We start from the raw sequence: 24,871 nt of genomic DNA, 5'->3' as shown, positions 1-24,871 counted from the left end.
ATCCCCTTAGAGGGGCAATGGACCTAATATATCTGGATTATCCAGGAGAGGGATGGACAATGCAAAACACACTTTTTTGGGAAAATCTGGGATGGGAAATGTTGGGGTCACCCTGCAAGTGGTAACCAAGGCTGCTGGAAGCCAGATTGTGGCTGGGTTTCCTAACAGGCTGCTGGGGTCAGAGCTGCTGAACCAGGCTGCAGCTACACCCAGACACTCAGGGTGTGACCTGCAGGCTGCTTGGCTGTTTGTGAGGAGCCCAGGTTGGAAGCTACAGAAGCGAAGCATTGTAAGGCACCCTAAATTGAAAGGCAAGTAGTGACACAATCCCTTACAGGTCTGGATTGCATCCTGGAATGCCATACACTATCACAAAGTAAGAGACTCATAGAAGAGCTCTGTGTAGCTCGAAAGCTTGTCTCTCTCATCAACAGAGCTTGAAGCAATAAAAAGATATTACCTTGCCCACCTTGTCCCCCACAAAGTAACATGGCAGAGTTGTATTTTCCCCTGCTTTAATGAGGTTAACATCTATTACTCCACCTGATAGGCAGAAGCCAAACCCTAGGCAGCCAGTGAGACAGGGTGGGGACTGTGCCTCAAAAGCCACAAGATACCTTGGGACAGATCTCTGCAAAAAAAAATAATTTTTTTTTGACAAATGCATAAAGTGCAATATAGGATTAGGGGATATTCTGCTTTAAGTTTGTTCAAGTTCAATAGCAGACAAGAAACATACAGGGTAGGTACATTACATAAAGAAGAACTCAACAGAAAACAGAAGGAAAGAGGGAGCAAAATCGAGCTGTTCGAATAATATACTGAGCTGTGCTGTGTAAGAATCAAGATTAGAGGAAACAAAATGCCCTCTTGATCTTGAACATATAAGGTGCATGGAGGATAGTCATGAAGTGGTGATATGGAAGGACATCTGTCGTCATCCTAACAATGCAGGAACAGTAATTACAGGTAAAAACAACATTCTAAGAAGAGAAAGATCAGAGGGCAGTAATAGTATGTATCGTCCCCTTTGTTGATTTATAAAGAGATGGAAAATAAGAAGCAATAGAAGCAGACCCACAAGTCAACAGATAAGCAGAACAAGAAGTAAAAGAATATTTCTGGAAGGAAAGCACTGGATAGGTTTTCCATTGAGACTGATATTGTAACCTGTTTCTCCTAGGATTAGTATTTAGTATACACATTCTTTGTTAATAAAATCAAATGTCCCTAAGGAATGCTGCATTCTAAACACGGGAGCAGAGCCTGATTTGGTGTAAATTGCCATAGTTCCACTGTGGAGCTATGGCAAATTACACTACTTGAGGATCTGCCCCATTAACTCTAATGACTGGGAAGAGCTGAAAGTAAATAATAACCAATTAAAGTTGCACAGTTGCAGATCAAGACATCTTGCACCTTCGTATCAAGCTCTTGAGACTCCTGAAAGGGCCACCTTTTAATTCCCTTAACTAGAGCTGAATGAATCACTTGTAACAAATAAAATGTGTGTGGAGGGGTTGATTGTGGCTATTCCCAATAAGGTGTTAGTGAATAACCTGCAGACCAGGAGTTATGTAGCTGAATGACTTGATTTTGTGAATAATTTTGAACAAGTACTTTTGAGAATTTAGCGATTTCCACATAGTATTGCTTCTGTTCCATGATTGGATAACTTCTGTATGTAACCAACACAGTAGAAAGCAAGCATACAAATGCTGTGAATATGGGCCCTTCAAAAACAGCTTTTGAATGTGAACAAATATTCACGGACAGTTTTATGAGCTAATTGCTCTGCTCACTTCAGAAAAGAATGACAACTAATTTTTGTCATCCTCAAATTTAGTGGAAAATGCTTTCTAAGTCACTTATGTGTAAATTATCACTTTTCAAAAGACTGTTTTAACGATTGAAAGTCAGCTAAAGCCATTCTAGGATAGCATAACCATATCTAACGGTTATATTACAAATGCATTAGCCCACAACATTACTAGTCATTAGTAGTTACACTGTCAGTAGACTAAAGCAAAACTGCTTTGTGGTGCCATCTTGCAATGTTGAGTGTTCCATGTTAGAACCATACTTGCAGAACTTTCACAGTAACTCATGGTAAAACATCAAAGGAGGAGGAGAGTCTGGAAGGAGTCAATGTTAACAGATATTGCAGCGAGGAGAGACTCTTAAAGAAACACACAATAACATTTCTATCCTTCCACTTATCAACAGTGACAAGGACAACATGATGAATGAATCTGAAGACCTCTCAGCCTCATGTGTAAAAATGTTCTCTAAATTACTCACTGACATTCAACATAAGAGGCAGGATTTGAAATAAAATTGCACCCTTAAGAGCCAATACTCTTGATGGACAAGCTACTGGAACAGGGACAGGAAAATTTTTGTCCCTGGGTGTGACATTCTGTGAATAGTCATTAAAAACTTCTCACATTTAATTAGATGCTTTTATCTCAAAAGCACTGTAAAAGCTCTTAACAACTATAATTGCAGGAGAGGGTGGAGAATAGTTCTGGGTTTAGTCTAGCGTTGCAGTAACAGCGGCCCTTGGAATCAGTAGATATTGAGCCCTGTCCTGTGTAAATCTGGCTCACGTTATGCAATATGACAGGGAATATAAACAAAAATCAGTCTCTTGACAAGCACTCTTCCGTGGCACCCTGTTAGTACATGTCATCAGAAGAAAACTGAATTAAAGGGTCACTGCATGAAATTCTGTGGCCTGTGTTCTGATCATAATGGCCCCCTTCTGGACTTAAGATTTATTAAACCTATGAATCTTTGGCAAATATGGGACACATAAAGCCACCCAATCCCTCTGACAAAAACTTAGTTTATTTCATACAGTTATCACAAAATGAGCCCATGTCTCAAAGCTATACTGCCATAGCTATACAAGCAACAATATCAAGAAGCTGAGTTTGAAAGAGTGGAAAGGGAAGTTCCATGTATACACGGTTTGAAGAGCAAATACAAATCATCAAACCAGTGTAGAACACAGTTATGTTAACATATCTAGGGTTAACCACAATCAAATGAGAGAATGTTGAGCACAACTGCTCTGACTATAGTTAGTGCTCAACTGTGCTTAACATTACGCTAATTACCACAACTCCTCAAGGTAGTGTTCTAGCACAGTGTAATTTTATAGAGTAGATTAACTCAGAGACAATTAACTCTGAAGCATTTACAAATGAGGAAGCCAGGAAACTGGAACAGAGAGGAAGTACTAGAATGAGAATCCAAAACTACCACCTACCCCCATTGCATGTGTTCGATTTAATGCCAAAAGCTGCTGGCAAACCATCAGTGTATCAATACATACAAGCTCACGCTTTACAACCAAGGTTGTCCCAAATTAATAGTATTTTGATTCAAGGCCTGTAGGCTCTATCCCAAAAGTAAAATATTTTGAGATTTTAAAATTGTTTTTTATCTTACATATGATGGGGAAATAGAAACGTATCCATAAGAACATAAGAATGGCCCTACTGGGTCAGACCCAGGGTCCATCTAGCCCAGTATCCTGTCTTCTGACAGTGGCCAGTGCCAGGTGCCCCAAAGGGAATGAACAGAACAAGTAATCATCAAGTGATCCATCCCCTATCCCTCATTCCCAGCTTCTGGCAAACAGAGGCTAGGGACACCATTCCTGCCTATCCTGTCTAATAGCCATTGATGGACCTATCCTCTATGAATTTATCTAGTTCTTTTTTGAATCCTGTTATGGTCTTGGCCTTCACAACATCCTCTGGCAAGGAGTTCCACAGGTTAACACTGCAGAACTACTTCCTTTTATTTGTTTTAACTCCATTTGGTATTGATTACAGCAAAGAAATGTATCCTTCTCATTTGGAAATCTGGCATACCCCCTGATTCACATCTCACCATATTAACCTGAAATTACTTTGTGAAGACTTCTTGAAGGTACCTTCTATTCCCATAGGAGAAAACATATAATAATACATACAGTCCCATAACAGGAATTACATTTTCAGGGCCAGTTTCAGACACTGGGGGCAGAGGGGAGATACTTCTTTTGGATCTCTAGTGAATTTAGTGGTGATTAAATTAGTCCTGTGTAATGTATTTTAAAAAATAGTCTGATGAGTAACTTCTTGAATCAGTTCTCTGATTTTCATTCATGAGTCCACCAGTTCTCAGGAGCCTCAATTATCAAATAGAAATGAGCGTACTTCACTACCAACCAGGAGTGATATTATGTGAAATTTTCCTTATCCCATTTTCTTAAAAAAAATACTGACTTCTCTTTCCATGCATACAGATGTGCCGCTGGATTTACTGATTCCATCACCTACATTAAGTCCTCAATTGGCACATAACTTTCTAATATTAACAATGGTTAAGTGTTCATTTTTCTTCATTAGCAGAGGTATTGTACTATAGATGTTTTTCATGCACTAGAAATGAAATAGCTCAGAGCTTTACAGGGATAACCAGAGCTTTTTGAGGATTTTCTATGATGGATTGGTACCAACACAGTTAATGTTGTGTTACAGATTTCAGCTTAACAGGAGATTTAAACCTTTATTTTGTAAAAGTCTCATTGAAATGACAAAACCCAAAACACTGAATGTAAGCTTTTGAAAATTTCTATTTGAATTTTTTATGGTAGGTTGATGAAAAATGGATTAACATAAGAGTAAAATAAGAATTCAAAATTACCTTTTTGGCACTTTTTCACTGGTTATCTCACTATTTTTGCACCCCTTTTGCAAGAATTCTAAAGCAGTCTGGATGTGTCCTTTTGTCCACACTGTTGCTCCTCATGCAGTGCTTCTGAGAATATCAGATATACAGGGGTTAGTGACTTCAGCAGTGCCAAGGCAGAATTAGTTCCCCAATGCATGGAACATGTGACAGTCAGATGTGCTGATCTGTTCATACAATTGTTATAAAAGCAGATGAGGTCACTGTTTAGGTTTTATGTTAGAGTACAAGTTAGATGAAGTTGGGTACACATAAAGCTTTAGAGTGATGGCGTGTGTCATCAATAGTGTTGTAGGGAACATGAAGGTGGAAAAGAATAAACATATCTTTCCCCTGAATTTGATTTCATGCTTTTAAAGTTTGAGGTGGAAGGGATGTGCTCTGATGCAACCTTACCTGCCACAAAACATGATTTGTTTGTTAATAGTACTAAATGTGGTTTTAACATTTTGGTTTATAAATCTACTTGCAGAACTTCTGCCATTGTGTTTCAGAACGCAAAAGATAAGCATAGATTTGCAGTAGTATTCTAGATTGTAGCTCAGTCTTTGCACCTAGACAGATGAGTAAGGCCTTGTCTACACCACAGAGTTTTGTCAGCAAAAGGCAGATTTTGCTGATAAAACGGGGGAGGTGTATACACTACAAAGCTTGTTTTGACGACAAAATAAAAACACCTTGACAAGGGGCATAAAGCCTTTTGCAGTGAAGTTAAAGCTTCCAAGTGTCAGCGCAGACGCTGTTGTTTGTTATATCGCCATAACTGGCTTCCCCCTGTATCCCACAATACCAGCCTGACTGCTCTGCTCAGTGTTTTGAACTCAGCTGCTCTGCATTCCAGCTACACAGGCATGCACCACTTCCCTTTCAAAGCTCCGGAAAGTTCTGATAACTGATGTGCTACTTCACTCCAGCAGCAAACAGCAAATCATTAACTTGCAAATCTTGCTCTCCCAGGGCAATAGGAACACAGTAGCAGACAGGCTGCTGCTGTGGGGGAAGGGGAGAACGGGGGATGAGACTACTGTGCTGTGCAGAGCCAGGGAGGGAGGTGGGGGCTGATGTCGGGGGTGTCCCCCTCCCCTTGCCTCAGGATTGATTGCTTCCGGCAGCTGTCTGAATTTACAAGACAGCATGCTGACACACTCACTCTCACCTAACACGCACTCTGACCAATGTTCCCTTTAATTTTTGACAGGCCGTGTGTGCAAAAAATTTCTGTGCAAATTTTTGTGAGCATGGTGTTTTGCCATGTGCGCGGGGTTTCAGATCTGTATGCATGCACACATGCGCACAGCTTAAAGGGAACAGTGATTCTGACTCTGTCTCTCTCCCCCCCACACCACGCTCCATGTTACACACTCTCCTAATGATGGAATTGAGAAACCTGCATCATGTGATGCTGAACCTGCCCCAGGAGGCATTGCAAACCCTTCCCAAAGCACCCTGCAGCCAGTTGCACAGTGGGATAGCTACCACAGTGCACTGCTCTCTGTGTCGATGCAAGAGGTGATAGTGTGGATGCGCTCTGCCAACACAAGGAGCACAGTGTGGACATGCAACAGCTGTTTAATTAAAGCAGCATAACTTCCGTTGACAAAACTCTGTAGTGTAGACATGGCCTGAGAGGGAGGAAGGCTTTCCCTATGTCCCCTGCATAGGCTATCTGGACCTTGGGGCTGGGTATGTAGTGTGACAAAGTTCCTCCTCTACCTTGGTGGGTCTTGCGCTTATTGCCAGATTTGCTCGCCTTGGAGCTTCACAACAGCCCTCAGTTTGGCCGTTTTCGTGAACCCACAGTCCAGGTCAACTCCTCCTGTGTCTGACCAGGAGTTGGGAAGTTTGGGAGGAACCCGGGCTTGCCTTCTACTCCGGGTTCCAGCCCAGGGCCCTGTGGAATGCAGCTGTCTAGAGTGCCTCCTGGAACAGCTGTGCAACAGCTACAACTCCCTGGGCTACTTTCCCATGGCCTCTTCCCAACATTTTCTTTATCCTCATCATAGGACCCTCCTCCTGGTGTCTGATAATGCTTGTACTCCTCAGTCCTCCAACAGTATGCCTTCTCACTCTCAGCTCCTAGTGCCTCTTGCTCCCAGCTCCTCACACGCACACCACAAACTGAAGTGAGCTCCTTTTTAAACCCAGGTGCCCTGATTAGCCTGCCTTAATTGATTCTAGCAGCTTGTTGATTGGCTGCAGGTGTTCTCATCAGCCTGTCTGTCTTAATTGTCTCCAGAAGGTTCCTGATTGTTCTGGAACCTTCCCTGTTACCTTACCCAGGGAAAAGGGACCTACCTAACCTGGGGCTAATATATCTACCTTCTATTACTCTCCTGTAGCCATCCGGCCCGACCCTGTCACATATCCCCCACCCCTCTGCTCAACACTATGGGGTTCGGCAACTTGGGACGTCAGGCAGTGTACTCCTGACACGCCATCTGCATTGCCATCGTGGCTTCCAGCCTGGTGTTGTACAGTGAATTGGAAAGGTTGTAGGGACAGGAACCATCTGGTCATCCTTGCATTCTTCTCTTTATTTCGCTGCATCCACTGGAGGGGTGCCTGGTCGGTCACAAAGGTAAACCGTCATCCCAGAAGGTAATAACGTAGTGTTTCCATGGCCCATTTCACAGCTAGGCACTCTCTTTCAACCACGGCTTACTTCTGCTCTCTCCGGAGGAGTTTCCTGCTGAGTTAGAGGATTGGGTGTTCTTCATATCTGACCATCTGCGATAGGACAGCTCCCAATCCTACTTCAGATGCATCTGTTTGTAAAATGAATTCTTTGTTGAAGTCTGGGGCTATAAGCACGGGGTTACTGCAGAGGGCTGTCCGTAGATCCATGAATGCTTTCTCTGTGGCATCTGTCCACTTCACCATGTCTGGACCCCGGGCTTTTATCTGGTCTGTCAGGGGACTCACTCTGGTAGCAAAATGGGGAATAAATCGTCGGTAGTACCCCACCACACCCAGAAATGCCCAGATTTGCTTTTTCCGATTCAGCCAGGGCCAATTTTGGATAGCCTCTAGTTTGTTTAGTTGGGGCTTGACCATGCCCCTTCCTACAATGTAGCCAAGATATTTAGCCTTGGCTAGCCCTATAGCACACTTGGCCGGGTTGGCTGTGAGGCCAGCCCATCTTAGTGTGTCTAGAACCACTTCCACCTTTCTTAAGTGGGTTTTCCAGTTGGGGGTGTGAATCATCACATCATCCAGGTATGCCGCTGCATAACTGGTATGGGGCTGTAGGAGCTTATCCATAAGACGCTGGAAGGTAGCAGGTGCCCCATGCAGTCCAAAATGAAGAACAGTATATTGAAACAGATCCTCTGGGGTAGAGAATGCCATCTTTTCTTTCGAATCTTTGGCAAGGGGAAACTGCCAGTATCTCTTTGTTAAATCAAGGGTGGTCAAAAATCAGGCATTGCCTAGGCGGTCAACTAACTCATCGATATGGGGTATGCATCGAATTTGGATATCTCATTCAGCTGGCAAAAGTCATTACAAAACCGAGTGGTGCCATCGGGTTTGGGCACCAACACAATCAGGTTTGACCCCTAACTGTGGGACTCTTCGATGACTCCCAGCTCCAACATCCTTTTTACCTCTGCCTTGATCTCCTCCCTTTTTGCTGCTGGGACACGATAGGGCCTTAAAGTTACCTTTGCCCCAGGGTCTGTGATAATGTGGTGATAGGCTTCGGTGGTCCGACCTGGTTTGGTTGAAAACACGTCCTGGTATCGGTTGATCATCTCAGTTACCTCCTTCTTCTGATTGGGTGTCAGATCAGTGGATATCCTGATCTGCTCCTGCAGGTTATTTCCCTGGATCGGGGTGTCTTGGGCCACTACACACGCCTCTCGTTTGTGCCAAGGCTTTAAGAGGTTAATGTGATAAATTTGTTCTTGTTTCCGGTGTCCTGGCTGCCGCACCTCAAAGGTTACTTCCCCCATGGGTTCAACCACCTCATAGGGCCCCTGCCATTGGGCCAAAAGCTTGCTTTCTGCCGTGGGTACCAACACCATCACCCGATCCCCTGGTTGGAACTGTTGGACTTTTGCCTGGTGATTGTAATGGGTTCGCTGGGCCTCCTGCGCCTTTTCCAAATGTTCCCGTACAATAGGAGTGACCTGGGCTATCCGTTCTTGCATCTGCAACACATGGTCAATTATATTTCTCTCCTCATTGGGTTCCTCTTCCCAGATTTCTTTTGTGATATCTAGTATCCCACAGGGGTGGCGTCCATGTAATAATTCAAAGGGGGAAAACCCAGCTGAGGCCTGAGGTACCTCCTGGATTGCAAACATAAGGTAGGGTAGTAGGGTGTCCCAATCCTTCCTGTCCCGACTTACCACTTTCCTTATCATTGCCTTGAGGGTTCGGTTAAACCTTTCTACCAGCCCATCGGTCTGCGGATGATAGACTGAAGTTCTCAGGGTATGGATATGGAGCTGCATACAGACCCCCGGGCTGTCTACTCCAGGGGTCCCACTAGGTCCATGGCTATTCGCTCGAAGGGGACCTCTATGATGGGAAGGGGTACTAAAGGTGCCCTCAAGTGGGGATGGAGACTGTGCAGCTGACACTCCGGGCAGGACGCACAGTACCTCCGCACTTCTTCATGCACTGCAGGCCAGAAGAATCATCACAGGACCCGTGCCAGGGTCTCCTCTACCCCCAAATGCCCCCCAAAAAGATGAGTATGGTCCAGACTTAATACAGCATTCTGGTGTTTTTGAGGTACTAGGATCTGCTGTACCTTCTGCCCCTGTACTGGTGCAACCTGGTATAAGAGATTCTTCTTCATTATGAAATAGGGTCCTGGTCCCTGGGTTTTCCCTTCCATGGGGTCCCCATCTATTTTGGTCACCTCCTTCCTAATGTTGTCATACCTTGGGTCTTCAGCCTGGTCCCGTCCAAAATTTCTTCTCCCAGGGCTAATCTGCTCGAGATCTAGGGGGCCAGTCTCTGTTGCCTCGACTGGTTCAGAGGCGTTAGGGTGCGGGTCAGACTGGGGTGCTTCTCCCTCCTGGGTGGCCTCCTTTTCAGCTGTTCGGGTCCGCCTACCTACGAGAGTGACCCTCTGGCTTTGGGCCAGTATTCGGGTTCCCAAGGCCTTAGCTGCCCTTCTTTCTCTTTTTGTCTTTCTACGCTGTCTGGGAGTGGAGAACAATCTGGGGATATTTTAGAGAAGGTTGGGGGTTGAGAGTCTACTGTGGATGCCTCACTACTTTTCAGGGCTTCCCCTTTTCTCCAGTTCCCCTACCGGGAGTAAGTCTCCAAACCCTGGGAAGTCCTTCCCTATGAGCACCGGGTATGGGAGGTTAGGGACTACACCTGCTGCTACCTCAGTAGTGTTCCCCTGAATCTCGATTTTTACTGGGATGGTGGGGTAATAACCAACTGTCCCATGGACGCATGTTATCCCCATACGCTTAGCCCACAGCAGCTGACTACGCTTCACGAGCTTCCCTGAGATAAGCATGATAGCACTCCCTGAATCAACCAGTGCTGTGGTCTCTACCCCATTTAGCTTCACTGGTCTGGTGTACACATGTGCGGTTAGTGAGACCCCCACAAGGTGGATTAGGGAGCATGGGTCTGCCCAGTTCCCCAGGTTACACTGCATAGGCTCCTTGGCATTGGGACACTGCGCAGCTATGTGTCCCCATTCCCCATAGGTGTACCATCTGTATGGAGCCCTAGCCGTTCCCCAGTCTCTTGGTTTGGGTAGTCTAACATAACGATCCTCTTCCCCCTCAGTGCTCCGACTCTTTGTGGCTTCTGGTGGGCCTTCAGCCCCTCTCTTTTTCCACGTGGGCTCTCCTGGTGGCCCAGTCACATGAGCTCTAGGGCTTGGTGCTGCTAGTTTAACCCAGGGTGCTTCTTCCTTAACTGGTTGGGTCAGCTCCCTTGCTGTCCTTTGCCTTTCTACTAGCGTGACAATCTTGTCGTAGGTGGAGGGTTTGTTCTGGCTTACCCAGGCGCGAAGGTCTGGCGGTAGTCCTCTCGTGTACCGGTCAATGACAAGAACCTCTAGTATCTCCTCCGGACTGTCTTAATGGTCTCCAGAAGGTTCCTGATTGTTCTGGAACCTTCCCTGCTACCTTATCCAGGGAAAAGGGACCTACTTAACCTGGGGCTAATGTATCTGCCTTCTATTACTCTCCTGTAGCCATCCAGCCTGACCCTGTCACAGTAGGCATAAGAGATGCTCTATATACACTTACTTCTTCCCTCCCTTCGGTATGTGGGCAGGGAGGGGAGGGGAATTGACAAATACATCAGCCATTGCAGCTCAGCTTGCATGCCAAGACTAGTAATTTACTGCTGACAAAAGGTAAATTACAATCCCCTGGGAGCAGGGAGGGAATTATAGCTCCCTAGGCTTCTCCTGAGGTGGTGCTGTAATGTAACATACTTTACTATGATCTGTGTCCTAGGGACACAATCTATCTAGCCCTAAATGACTTTCCTATATGTTGATTTATTCCAGGAGCAACTAAGAAATAGCTGTATACATTCTTTTGTAAAATCCAACATGGAAACATTTCAACTTTGACATGGAAATTCCTTGCAAATTCTCTTTAAAAAATTCTCTGATTGAAGAAAAACTCAGAATGATGTCAAATTTACAAATGTGTTTGGAAACAAAAAGATCTCAGTCCCCTTTTCTCTTTATATTGCCTCTGCTATTACCACCCATTCCCACAGAATGTGCATTACAGTAAAATTCTACCCCCTTGTCTCTTCCTATTACCTTATCTAAGTGGTAAGAAAAATCAGCCAGGAGAACTTCATCATGTTTCGCTTTGTCAGGTGTGCAGCAATAGGTTGGTCTCTGACATATATTAAATTCTCAGTCAATAATTCAACCCCCTCCAGTCAGTTTCCTGTTGCCAGGGGGATTGCATTATACAAGAATGTATAAGATTACCCACTTTTGAAATGGTGATGGCAATTTTCAAAAGTGAGATGTCTTGGAATAACTAAATGGAAATAGCTAAAACCTTGTGACCTCTCCCTGCATGTAACTGGCTGAGGATTTTTTTTTTAAATCTGAGGCCTAGCAAAAATGGACTAGATGGAAGATTAACTAATTCATTCTAATGTAATATGCCCAGCACCTCTGAAAAATCAAGCTATCAGTGCCTCAATATGGGTACCCAAAATCTGAGAAAACAAAAATTTGTGGTCATCTTTCAAAATCTGAGCCTACTTATCTAAGGTCACACAACAAATCAGGAGCAAAGATATGATTTGTATTCAAGAGTTCCTGACTCCCAGCTTTGTTCAATCTACTAAATAATTCAGTCTCCCTACTGTGTGTCCTCATAAGATTATACTAGGTGATTGGTAATGAGAAAACAACATACTCAAGGCCAAATCAGCTGGTGCAAATCAATGTAGCTGCACTTATGTCTATGGAACTCTGCCAATTTATGACAGCTGATGATCCAGCCCTCTGATTATATTTTTCTGTCTATTAATATTTAGGAAGTCTTAGTGAAACATATCCCTTCAGAAACATATCGCTACACTGTATGTATCACTTATCAATTGTTTGATTTTATTATCCTAGGCTTTAATATTATTATAAACTTGCAAATGACATCACAACGATCATACAACAATACTCATTTTACGCAAAGAATGTTTCAACAGGCTATTCTTAATAACTACATGGAAAGTTGTTATTGTGGTATGTTATTTGGGCTTAATGTTGTTATATATTAACAGTCTTAACTGTACAAATGAGAGCAAGGCAATGTATGTTAATTTTAGACCAATTGCTAAGCTATTTGAGAGATGGTTTCCTTCAGAATGCAGAGCATAAGTTTGTGCTGGATGTATTTTGGTACAGAAGAATGGTCTCTAGAAACATGTTTTCCCTCTTTGTTTTTATTTTTAACTACATTGCTATGATGCAGAATCCTAAAATGTTCTGGCTGTACAGTAAATTATTAATTTCCTCTTTTAATTTTTTATATAATCATTTTGTGCTTGCCATGGTCTGATTCTTCCTTTACCTTCTCTTTTAGCTACTTTCCCTTCTGCAGGAAAAACAAGCCTGTTTATGACATACATCTGCTTCTTTCTCTGATTAACTCTGCCCTCCTTACCTTACAGAATCTTCTTCCCTTGCCAGGGCCTGAGGCTGTCTTCTACACACTCTGTTTACACTCATTTTTCCTAATGAGTGTCTTTCAGGTGTATTTTTTTTAAAAAAAAGTCTTGTTGTACAGTGATCACGTTGCTAAGGGACTTCATTCTCTAAAAACAAACCAACCAACTCCATGAATGCATTAATTCTTACAAATACAGGGATCTTCATTGGTACCTAGGCTTTCCACTCCAGGATTTCATCCTCCACCTCTTTTCTCACAAGGAAATCAGAATCATAACCCTCTTTTCCTGGGACAAACAGGAACTTTGATCTTAACTTGCTATCCACCACTAATAGTGGCAGGGGAGAAACGATTTTGAACATATTACAAGCTCTTTGCTCACCTAAGGTTTTGCTCATGTGCCCAGATTCTTCTGGGAAGTCAATGGGAGTTGAGCATGCTAAGCACCTTGCAGGATTAGGCTCCAAACACTCCACTTTCTGTCAGAAAGAAAGTCACTTTATAGGTTCCTTACTGCCATAAGGATTCACTGCAGAGATGTATAAAAATTTCATCATTCTCTTCTCTTGGGTGAATCCAGATGTAAGATTTATTATTAGAGGCCAAGAAATGAGAGAGAGAAATTACCAACAAAATCTCTTCAGGCTGAGAATTATTTTTAAATCATAGTTTGTGTTTATATGTTTTGAGGCTATATTTATTGAAGAAGCTCTAAGGTGAAATAAATGCTACCCTAGGGGCAGTTATACAGACAGATAATGGTGATCATCCTTTCATCTCCCATCTAACTGATTATTATCTTTGAACTTGAAATAATTCAGTTAGCAAAGCCAAGGGGATACTTAGTGCCTCACTAGTTAGCACGTCTTTTGAAATAACTTCCTTCACCATGAATGAAAAGTCAGAGTTGAAATGCAGAACCACTGCATTTAAAGGGGTGGGAGGAAAAAATCAGCATGCTTCTGTGCTCCTTTAAATCCCTTCAGAACCGTGATACATGTTATCTTTTCTAGCAGCCATGTACTGATGCAATGTGATTTTTCACTGTTGGGGTCTGATCCAAAGCCCACTAATGTTAATGGATTGGAAAGACTCCCATTGACTAGAAAAGGCTTTGGATCAAGTCCTTAAGTCCACAGTTACTGGAAATGGAAGCCATTTTTTTCCATACAGGAAACCATGGCAACAGCAAGTGATAACTCATCCTAGCCAATCACAGTTTTACTGTATTTTTTCCTCTAGTTTGCAAACAATAACACATCACCTCTGTACGAAGGGGACTTAGGTTTCCACTGTGCCTGAAGAGAGCTGACAGGGAACTGGTCATAGCTCCCTGATTCTCAGCTGCCAGTATAAGTTAAAGCTTTAGTGGAGCAACTTCTGGTGTAAAATCTTATGCCAGCCAAAGATCAGGGCTTCCTGCCCTTCCCTGACACCAGGGCCGGCTCCAGCACCAGCGAAGGAAGCAGATGCCTGGGGCGGCCAATAGAAAGGGGCGGCACTCCGTCCATCATCGGAGCGGCATGTCTGGGTCTTCAGCGGCAATTTGGCTGCGGGCCCTGCAGTCCCTCTCTCCCTCTTCGGTGGCACTTCGGTGGCAGCTCAACCAGGCTTGGGGTTTTTTTTTCTCCTTTGCCACTTGGGGCACAAAAAAGCTGGAGCCAGCCCTGCCTGACACGGTCCTTTTCCCCATTACAGCAGGCAGGGGAGGTAGCGCTCGGTCAACGTTGCAGTGTTGGTGTTAGATGTTGCTCCACCACCTCCACCAGCTTTGCACCACTTGTCTACCAGTGGAGATTTCCCCTACAACTGGGACAATCTCCCACCATTTTAAGCTCACTTTGCACTGCGTGACAGATGAAAGGTGAATTTGGCACACTGGAAAAATCTGGCCCACATAAGTGAATGCACTCAAGGGTCCAATCCTCTGGTAGCGCTGGGAATTCCATAGCTCTTCAGACATGAGAAGACATTAGACTTTAAACCGATCATTAAGACAGCAATAAATATGGCTCATCTTGGGCAAATGCAATTTGAGGAAAGAATTCCACATCTTGGAGTGGGGAAAAGGAAATACTTCTCTAGCAGATGGCTGATATTTCTTAACGACAGCTGTCTGAAGCTGCTCAGAGGTTTGGAATGCCAGAATTAGTCCCTGGGGGCTAGATGAATGGGCAGATAGAAAATGAGGTAGTCAGAGATTAATTTAAATATAATTTGTCATATGGCTATCACCATCATGTATAGGGCCTGATTCATTGGTATGTTGGGGGAGCTTTACACTAGCCACTGGAGGATTTCTCCATGGTAGGGACATTCTTGAGGGACACTAAGCCATTGCAGGGACTCCTATACCAGCCTATGGATGCTAGCATGTGGGACAAGAGAAAAATAAGTCTTATGAAGATTTGATTCCGGCACATCAATTTTTAAATATATCTAACTCTATCCAAGATATTTTCCCCAGCGTAATTATTTTAGTGTGATAACTGAGAATGGCTGATAATCTGCCTAAGGTGAAATTAAAAACTTTAGGATAGCTGTTCTCCTGTCTGACTGGAAGTGCTTAGGGTTAGAGTGCTGATAATTATTCTACATTCTGATTAGTGTAGTCACTAACTTCACATTTCATTTCCATATTGGCCATTATGTATTCCAAGACTGGTGCAGCATTGACGTCAGTGTTTTTCATGCTTGTGCTCTAATACTAGTGAGGTTTCTGTTTGTTAAATGCATTATAAAATCTAATGGCAATGACTGATGATCATCTTAATTTTCTCAATATGGTATTTGTAGAAAACTCCGTCAGTAAGCGTACATGGAGAAATCATCAGGGAGACAAGCTTAAAGGTGCTAATTAAAAGCTAGTCAAGTATTAACATTAAAGGGGGGAGCTGGTAGCAACCCCTTTAATTAAAATTTAGATTGCCCGACACTTCTCATGATAAAGGATTCTTGTAATCTTTTCTTTAAGAAGCTCTCATGCCTCCTTTCTTTGCAGCAGAGCTGAAGGAATGCCCTCAGGCTATAGAGGTGCTCTTACTTCGTCCCATGAAGCATTTGCTGATATATAAACTATTAAAAAAGTCACCATTTCCCCCTCTCACTTACATTCTTCAGGAAAATTTTAACAGCCTGCCAGCATACAAACTGAACACACCAGCATCCCAAGAGGCCAGGCTCACAAAGTAGCAGTCAGCAGAAGATGATGTCCTCATTACATTGGGAACAGCTGGGAGCTGACAGAGCAGCTGTAAATTGTGGGGAGTGGGGAGCCAGGCTGGGGATCTCTCTCCTTGGACCACACTTGACACCAGGTTAAGGTGGAAATTTTTTTTTTGTTCAACGCCTCACCCCGGTTCCATCCCCTGGAGTGGCTGAGAAAAATAAAGCCCAAGGAGCACAGTGATGTGGTGCCCCCCAGACGTTGGTGCCCAGGGCAACCCCCTCTACTCTTCCACCCCTAAAAATGGCCCTGCCCCCACCTCCCAAAGTGTGTATGAGGAGGATAGGGAGAGAGAGAGAGAGAGAGAGACAAACCAGGCTCCTCCCAACCAACTTCCTGAACTTACATCTGGCCCTAGCAGTCTAGCCCCTACTCTGGGGTCACAGCCTTTTGCTGCCATGAGCTAATGTAGTCTTATAGTGGTAGTAGTATTCTATATTGCAGTGCTACAGGTTCAGGGTTCAGACCCCTCTGATGATGATGCATAGTATCACCGGTATTATAATGGCACATAACAGAATTTTTTTTTACCTTTTTCCTTAAAAAAAACAACCCTAGGAAATTGCACATAAAAAGAATGTTATTAGATTGCAAAAATCAAGCACCTGAACACCAGGAAGTGACATATTTACAGTTCCTCGGCCAACTTTAATTCATATTTAAGTTTAATGTATGTGCATTATTATACCATCTTTAACAGCACAATCACTTACTGTTTTTCTCACAGACCCCTGCCTCATTCAGAGCACAGAATGGAAGCAGAAGAATTAAGATTGTACAGGACTGAAACTGCTGACCTTAAAAAAGCTTCTATATTGTTTTTAAATGAAGCAGCCTGCATATTCAAGAACATAGGCTGCTGAAACCACACCATACTGATGGTCCGCATTTGTTCCTCATTGAATACAGAGGAAGATTCAAGATTTCCTTCCTCATCTTCAAACTCCGCCATCGGACTGGCCCAGAGTACCTGAGGGACTGCCTCATTCTCTGAGGTCATGAGCTCCCATGACAGCTGTGCTCCACTGGAACCAAAGAACTGTCAATCTCAAGAGTTAGACTGTGTACACTGGAGACAGGCAGAACTTCCTTGGCAATTGGCCTGTATCTGTCGAACTCATTGCTGGAAGATCTGTGAAACACTACAAATCTCTCTGTCTTCAGATCAAAATGTCTTTTTGTTGCATGTTTGTAAAACAATTATTTAGTAAACAATAGGGTGACCAGAGAGCAAATGAGAAAAATCGGGACGGGGGTGTGTGGGGGGGTTAATAGGAGCCTATATAAGAAAAAGACCCAAAAATCAGGACTGTCCCTATACAATCGGGACATCTGGTCACCCTAGTAAATAAAATGTTTGGGTATTGAATACCAAAGCTTTGTGGATAGGTTAAGTCATTCTTAAAAGCACTGTGACTTTTAGATCCTCATATAACTCAGACTTTCAAACTCTGCTTCTCTGCAATTACTATGAAAATAAGGCCCAGAGTCTCAGATTAATTTTCTACCTGGTGTGCTACAATTAGCATCTCCTCTAATAGCTTCAAAATGAAAATCTGAAGCTGAACATCCAAACTGAAGTGCTTGTGTCACACTCCACAGCTTGTTGCTTGCTGCTTTTGGCAGAGCTATGAGCCAATGGAAGTAGATGCATACAGATTATATAGTGGTAGCAGGCCCTACATATGTATTTACTCCAAAGTAAATGTGATTTGCATCCGCTTGGATTTTTACAAACAATGCTATATTATGGGAGAAGGGGAGATTTCTAGATTTCTTATATTGTGCTTTTATACAGTTTGAAAGCAGAGAAAATTACATTCAAATCTAATATAAATGATTCATTTCCACCAGTTATTATATTTAATAATACTGGATTAAAATTAACAGGAAAGATGTCAAATGACAGTGAAGAAGCTGTCTCCTTTAGTTAGGCAGCTAATGCAGAAGAGTGAATCTGTTGTCATGGACTGTCCTTGCTGTAATATGAACTGGTGAAATACAATGGTTCTGATTTTCATTTACTCTAAGGCCCCTTTACACCACTCGGGCAGTGGAAAGTGGCCTTAAAGTGAGCTCTGCCATAGTGGTATAAAGGCACCTTAGTGTAAATAAGGATATCGCTTTAACAAAACAATATAAAGTGCTGTTCATTTGCTTCTCTGGACTAAGTCTTATAAGCTGCTGAGTTTCACTGACATTATTGTAAGTAAAAGGTGCTCTGCACTTTGTGGGATCAGTCCCCATGATGAATGCCTCTCCCTCTTTAGCTGTAACTGGAGATTGTTATATCTGCAGCTGGTGTATGTACCTAAGAACTCAATGTAAGACAAAGCACTCCAGTGATCTATGGCTGCTGGGATTGACTTCTCTGGGACCTGATACTTATTGGCCTCATCCTGCTCCCACTGCAGTAGTTTCTTAAGAAACGTATCACACTAGGATTTATACTAGAAAATTAGTAATGTAGAAATGCATGTAGAAAACAAAAATAATATCTTCAATAGGCCAGATTCAGCCACTCTTATGGTGTGAGTAGTAAGTTACTCCACGAATAGCCCCAGTAAGGTCAATAAGACTACTCACCGCAAGAGGTATTTCCTGGTGTGCGTAAGGCTGTCAAGATTCAGGTTCGATATGAATTAAGTTATTGCATTCATACTGGTGCCCCTTTGGCTGGAGTGGTTCGCCAAAATTTGGGGCCTTTCAGGGTTGTTTCTGTTAGGATGAGAAACATGAGCCAGGTATATCCTTGGTCCAATCCTATTTATTTACAAAAATGTATGCAAACTCCTGTTTCCCTAAACACAGTAGAAATAAACAACAGCAGGCAGTTTTGTTGCCGAGACATTCCCAAGCCTGCCACTCCGGTGAGCTCTAGGCCAAGCAGCCCTGTCCTTCTACTTCCTCCCAAGGTCATACTCAACTGCTTCTGCAGGTTCTTTGCCTTCTCCACACAGTGCCTACATCCCAATATCCTAGCCCCTAACCACCAGGGAAACCCATGAATGCATATGGCTTGGCTCTGATCTGCCTTCTGGCCTATTGCTTTGTGCTGTCTCCCTTGTAGTCTATCATTGTTACTGGATGAAGTTGTAGCTAGATGAAGTTGCTTGGCTCATGGTTTTAATGAGGGTTGTGATTGTCCTTGGATCCAAGAATCACCTATTATGTTGGCACCTTTCAACATAACAACACTATAAGTAATTGGGGCTGGCTGGAAAAGAAGAATTCTGTATTGGAAAAAATGTTAAGAGGCTTCAAAATTTGTTTTTGTTCCACATCAGAATAAAAATGAGACCTTTAAAATATTTTCATGAAAGAAAATGAGAGAGAGAGAGAGAGAGAAACTCACGCCAGCATAGCTTCATGGTTATGGAACTCACCTGGGATGTGGGAGACCCTGATTCGCAGCAGGGACTTCAACCTAAGTCTCCCGCAAACTATGTGAGTGCTCCAATCACCAGGGCATTGGCTATTCTGGATCCCTCACTCTCTCAAAATTCAATCCTGGCCCTGAGATGGTTTCCCGAGAAAAGTTTAGTCCAAGCTGATATGTTTCAGCAAAAAGTTTCAGATTCAACAAGCTAGAGTTTTCTGACAAAAAATGTTTTGTTGAAAAATTCCTGAGCAACCCTACAAATGTTTCTTTTAAACCACCACTATTTTTCTGTAGTGAGAAAATTCAGTAGTGAGATGTCTAATTTTGTGAGTGCTGTAAAGAAAGCAGAATTCAAACTTCTGTCATTAATGAGTTAACATTCAGAGTAGCAGAACAGATTAAAAATAAATTTTCTGTTAAAAATGCTTCTAGACAAACCTTGATCTGTTCCAAGTTGCCAGGCTTGCTTGGCAGAGGACATGAGGGATGTAATGGTCTGCTGCCTGTAGGCTTCCTCTGCATTAGTTTTAATTCTTTCTATCATATTTGCAGTGTCAAATTAGAAAGTTCATACAGAAGTGAGTCTCTGTTGCTAGGCTACAGCATCATATCTTCTGCTTTAGCTCAGCAGCAGAATCCTTTATGGGAAGCTAAGGAGTTGGAGACCTTGGTTCCAGTCTGAACTGGGACTTTTCCATAATTCACAGCTGTCTATTTGTGTCCCATCAGGATACACATGAAAGCCTTTGTAAAAGAGCGACTGATCACGGACTCTGGCACCATGGAATAAAGATAAACTGAGGATAGCTTTAAAATGAAAATAAAATCCAAGCTTAGGGTATTATATTGGTACTATCCACCCACAGCAGGAAAATATGGACAAATCACAGTGAGGGATTTGATAGCTCGGGGGGTTGTTTATAAGAGCTAGAATTTGATTGCTCCTCACCAGTGCAAAGAGTTGCAATTTCTGAAGCAGCTGGACCACAAGGCTTCCCCAGAGGGCATGTTGGGACTACACAGGAACTGCACTGGCATCCTGGCCATATCTCCACTTTTACTCACATCCCATATTATAGCCACTTCCAAATCAGCCACCTCAGACAGCACTTCCATTGTGGTGGTTGTGTGCTGGTCTGAATCAAATCCATGGAGCCTAATTTCCAGATCTAATCTATATACCAGGGGTGGCCAAACCATGGCTCGTGAGTTCCATGTGGCTCTTTTACAGTTGAAGTGCAGCTGGTGGAGCCCCATGTTCCTCCCTATTCTCTGCCTACCGGACAGGGGGAGGGGTGAGCTCATGGCATCTACCCTGAGGTGGGATGATGGGGCTAGGGGCTTCTGCCCAGGGAGGAGGGGAGGTCTCAGGGCTTCAGCAGGAGTGGGGCTGAAGCCCTGAGCTCCGGCAGGTGGGCCGCGGGGCTGAAACCCCAAGCCCTGGCTCACGCCCAACTAGAGCCATCCCTTGGGTACAGTGAATCAGAGCGACTGCCTCAGGCCCCGCGCTTTGAGGGGCCCCATGGGTGGGGAGGTGAGGCGGGTGGGCGAGCAGGGTGAGGAGGTGAATGGGGGCGAACAGGGAGGCTAGCGGCAGGTAGGCAGGCATGTAGAAGGATCGAGGTGGATCCCTCCTACCAGAACCTCCCCCTCCTCCCAGCACCTCCTGCACACTGGCTGATCCTGCTGATCAGCACTTCCCCCTCCCTCCCACCACCTACCGCCTGCTGTGGATCAGTTGTTTTGCGGTGTCAGGAGGCGCTGTGGGGAGAAGCGAGGGCGCAGTGAGCTTGGAGGAGGGGCAGAACTGGGCGGGGAACGGCAGGGGCAGGAAGAGGTAGGGCAGGGAAAGGTGGGGCCTCGGGGGAAGGGGTGCAGTGGGGGAGAGCACCCCTCTGGCAGATAGGTGCCATGTTTCTAATGTCCCAGGCCCCGCAACCTCCTAGGGACGGCCCTGCTCCCAACACTTACTTCCTTCACTCTGGTCTTATACTTAGGTTGTAAACTCATTGGGGCAGGGACCATTTGTTTGCTCTAGGTTTGTACAGTGGGGCTCCAGTTCATGACTAAGTGCTACAGTAATGCAAACAAAAATTAATACCTCTGAAAAAAAATCAGTTCTACTCATATAGGTGCCTAAATTCTCTTGGGTAAGTTTGAAACTTTTGGCCTCTGAGATGTGTCTGAGGACACACATAGCTCTTTGATGTCTGTTTCAGCTGTTTGCACTTCCGAGGCAGTGCAAAGCAGGTGAAAAACTGCCCGATAGAGGCAGCCAAGGATTACCCTGATGTAGGCAGCTCTACACCACATGCACCCACCTCATCCCACATACAGGGGCATTTTGAGGGCAGAGCTGGCGCACATGCTTGTTAAGTTCAATTTATAGGACTTCCAACAACCCAGGCTCAATCAGAATTTACCAATGAAAGATTACTAGTCAACGACTGATACAGCACAATACAGAACGGAAAGTCACATTTTACCCAACAGATTTGGAGAAGTCTCTCAACTAACTTTTCCACTGAATGCATCGATGAGGTGAGCTGTAGCTCACGAAAGCTTATGCTCAAATAAATTTGTGAGTCTCTAAGGTGCCACAAGTACTCCTTTTCTTTTAACTAACTTTCAGAAACTCTCCTCCTTATTTACTATGTTTAGTACAAAGAAATTTTCTCTCTCACAACTTTGCTACTTAGAGTTCCTTTCAAGACATCCCAGCTAACAACCAATAACCTAGAGACACCTTCAACAAAGTCATTATTACAGAAACACTGTGACAACATGCAACCCCTAACAAGCTAAAAACATGACTCAGCAGGTCATTATCTCCTCAAGCACAGAAAACATCTGCAACAACAAGTATTCCCTATCAGATAGTCCTTTGCTGGACATCTAGTCACTTTTAGTGCCAGTCAGTGAGGTCATAGCAAGAGATCACACACATTACATCATTTGGTCACACATTAAGATTCAACCTAAATTCAGAGCATCTAGAGTTATAGGTACGGAACACTTTGATTTATGTTGAACCACAAGGATAACTCTCCCTCCTGAACAATTTAGAGAATTATAAAGATTTTCATTTTTTGTTTGACTGCCTATAACAAAATGGATTTAACTACGTTTTGGGAAGTGAGCAAGGTTATAATAAATTAAAACAAATAATTCTATTAGAATCCCAAAATATAGCTATAGTACATGTTCATGTTTGTTATTCAGTTTGTTACAAATATTAAAAATGATTTCCTGAATGTCTCATCCAATTTAAGAGATCAATTAACTTTTGTAATTTCAAAACTAATTGTGTTATTTTGCTATTAAAACTAGCTTGTGATATTTTTAATAGAATTTAAATTAACATTAGTCTTAATTATTATTTTGCCTTAAACAACAACTGCAAATGTACAGATTGGAGACCGAGTATCTTAGTCCAGAGAGGGAATTCTCTTTTGCCAGTATGATGATAAAGCTCCAATTCAGGTTAAAAGAAGTTGCTACTTCATTATGTCCATGGAGCTCTGACTCAGACTAGGAAACAATCTCTGTGTCTGAAAATATGACATCTGTTTGTTGATGTCAGTGGGGGAGTGAGGAATTCTAAAAGGCATATTGAAGGTAACTTTGCAACAAATGTCCCATGAATTTAGATTGAAATTTAACAAAAAGTGCAGCAGGCGTGATGCTATGGGGAATTTGTCTGTACAACTTAGTAATAACTTCCACCAGAATTCATATCAGGGAATGCCTATATATGGATGTGGAATCCACCAGTTGCTGACAAGGCTGTAAGCATGTCTCTCGCAGACCAAATATAATGGAGAGTCAACCTTAACAACTGTCCTCTAGACTGAACAATTTGTATTCTAAGGAGGTTGGCTGAAGTTGTGACAAACTACTTCCTCCAGCTTGTCAGCAGGGAATTGGTGAAGTAGAGAGTTGAAAAACACCACCAAAGGACCAGGGGTTGGTACAGGGAACTCAAGAGACTGAGATAGGAATAGGAAGCTTTGGGCAAGAGAGAAGCAGATGTGCACATGCTTTGGTAGCAAAGGGGTCCTGTTTAACAGTGGATCAGCTGAGATCAGAGAAAGCTAGCTGAGCTGGAAAGACTCCATGGATTTGGAAAAGAAATCATTGATACTCCAGCAGTATCTGCTCAGACTGAAAGAGCTTTCCAGAGTGGTGAGAACTGAGGCAGGGAAATGAGTACAGGTGTGTTTATTATATCATACTGATCTGTGTATTCTCATGCTATAAAGTAAAAAGCATAATGGGGTTTTCGAATCCTGGTGTAAAGTCTTTGTGTCCATTGGCTTTCACTAGCATGTGCTCCTAAAGAGCTAACCTGTTAACCAGAAGCCACACATCTGTAGTGGGATTCTGGGAAATGTGCAAGAGCTCCTGGGGAGGCTTAGGTGAGATGAGACTAGTTTCAACGCCTAGGAAATTGTATCATGGGAACCCCAGTGCTTAATTTGCAAAAGAAGAGGTGCCGGGGTTCTCCAGTAATGATGGCATCCTCCTCTTAATGTGAGCTTGCACGTACCATGCGTACGAGCTCATACCTTGCATGCCACTGACAGAAGAGGTGCTGGAGCCCTGGCAAGCCCCAGAACAAATTAAGCTCTGCAGGTAAGGGGTCCTCACTATGAGAGGGCATCAGATATGGGGTCTGCACCTGGAATGTGTGCCTAGACCATGGAACAGTGCCTAAACCATGACCGGCCTCAGCAACCATAGGGCACGTGACGTTCACTGTTTGGATCCCCTCACAGCAGTCCGGTGAGTGTCCAAAAGGGTTAGCTCAATTAGATCTATGTCAGAGGGTTCAAGGAATGTTTCTCAGAACCACCTACACCAGAGGTAGGACTGCAGGTGGACTGGCCAGGTGGGAAGGGGGTGGCTTTTTATTATCCTAAAACCATCTTAGGGTGACACCTTTGCAACTCCAACAAGCTGCACAGTACACTGCTCTGACGTACTGAGGACCTGGTCCAACATCGTAATGAGTATTCGGTTACAGAAACATGAATATACTGTTACCCTTTTTGACATGAGCAGCCACTTCTTTACTCCTGTTTTATGCCAGAGTAACTTCATGGAGTGGTGACTCATTCCCCAAAATTTCAAACCCTTCCATAACATTATACCTCTTGGTGTATCAATTTAATGATATGTCATTATAATCTATAATGTGGCAAAGTGATAAAGATATGACACTATTAAATATACTGAAATAATTACTTGAGATGGGTTAGCAGCCACAGGAATGGTTAACCAGTCAGCAGAGTTGAGTTATTCTGTGAAGATTAAGAGGGAGGGGCCTTAATTCCAGAATAGAAGTGCTTTCTGCTTTTGGAGTAAAGCAGGAAAGATTTTAGGTCT

At 43.5% G+C, this 24,871-nt stretch overlaps 1 long non-coding RNA gene across 1 annotated transcript in view; it reads right to left on the bottom strand.

Moving 5' to 3' along the window:
* Window positions 1–18,744, bottom strand: part of LOC122464824 — a 42,538-nt gene extending 23,794 nt beyond the window's left edge. Inside the window, exons 1-2 of the long non-coding RNA XR_006289216.1 lie at window positions 18,688–18,744; window positions 4,702–4,815 (exon numbers count right to left, since the gene is read on the bottom strand). This is a non-coding gene — a long non-coding RNA (uncharacterized LOC122464824). The remainder of the gene's footprint in view (window positions 1–4,701; window positions 4,816–18,687) is intronic.
* Between the last annotated feature and the right edge of the window lie 6,127 nt (window positions 18,745–24,871).

The sequence above is a fragment of the Chelonia mydas genome, chromosome 3 (assembly GCF_015237465.2).
Source record: "Chelonia mydas isolate rCheMyd1 chromosome 3, rCheMyd1.pri.v2, whole genome shotgun sequence".
NCBI lineage: Eukaryota > Metazoa > Chordata > Testudines > Cheloniidae > Chelonia > Chelonia mydas.
The sequence above is the reverse complement of the archived record's forward strand: the minus strand, read 5'-3'. Positions and strand labels throughout refer to the sequence as shown.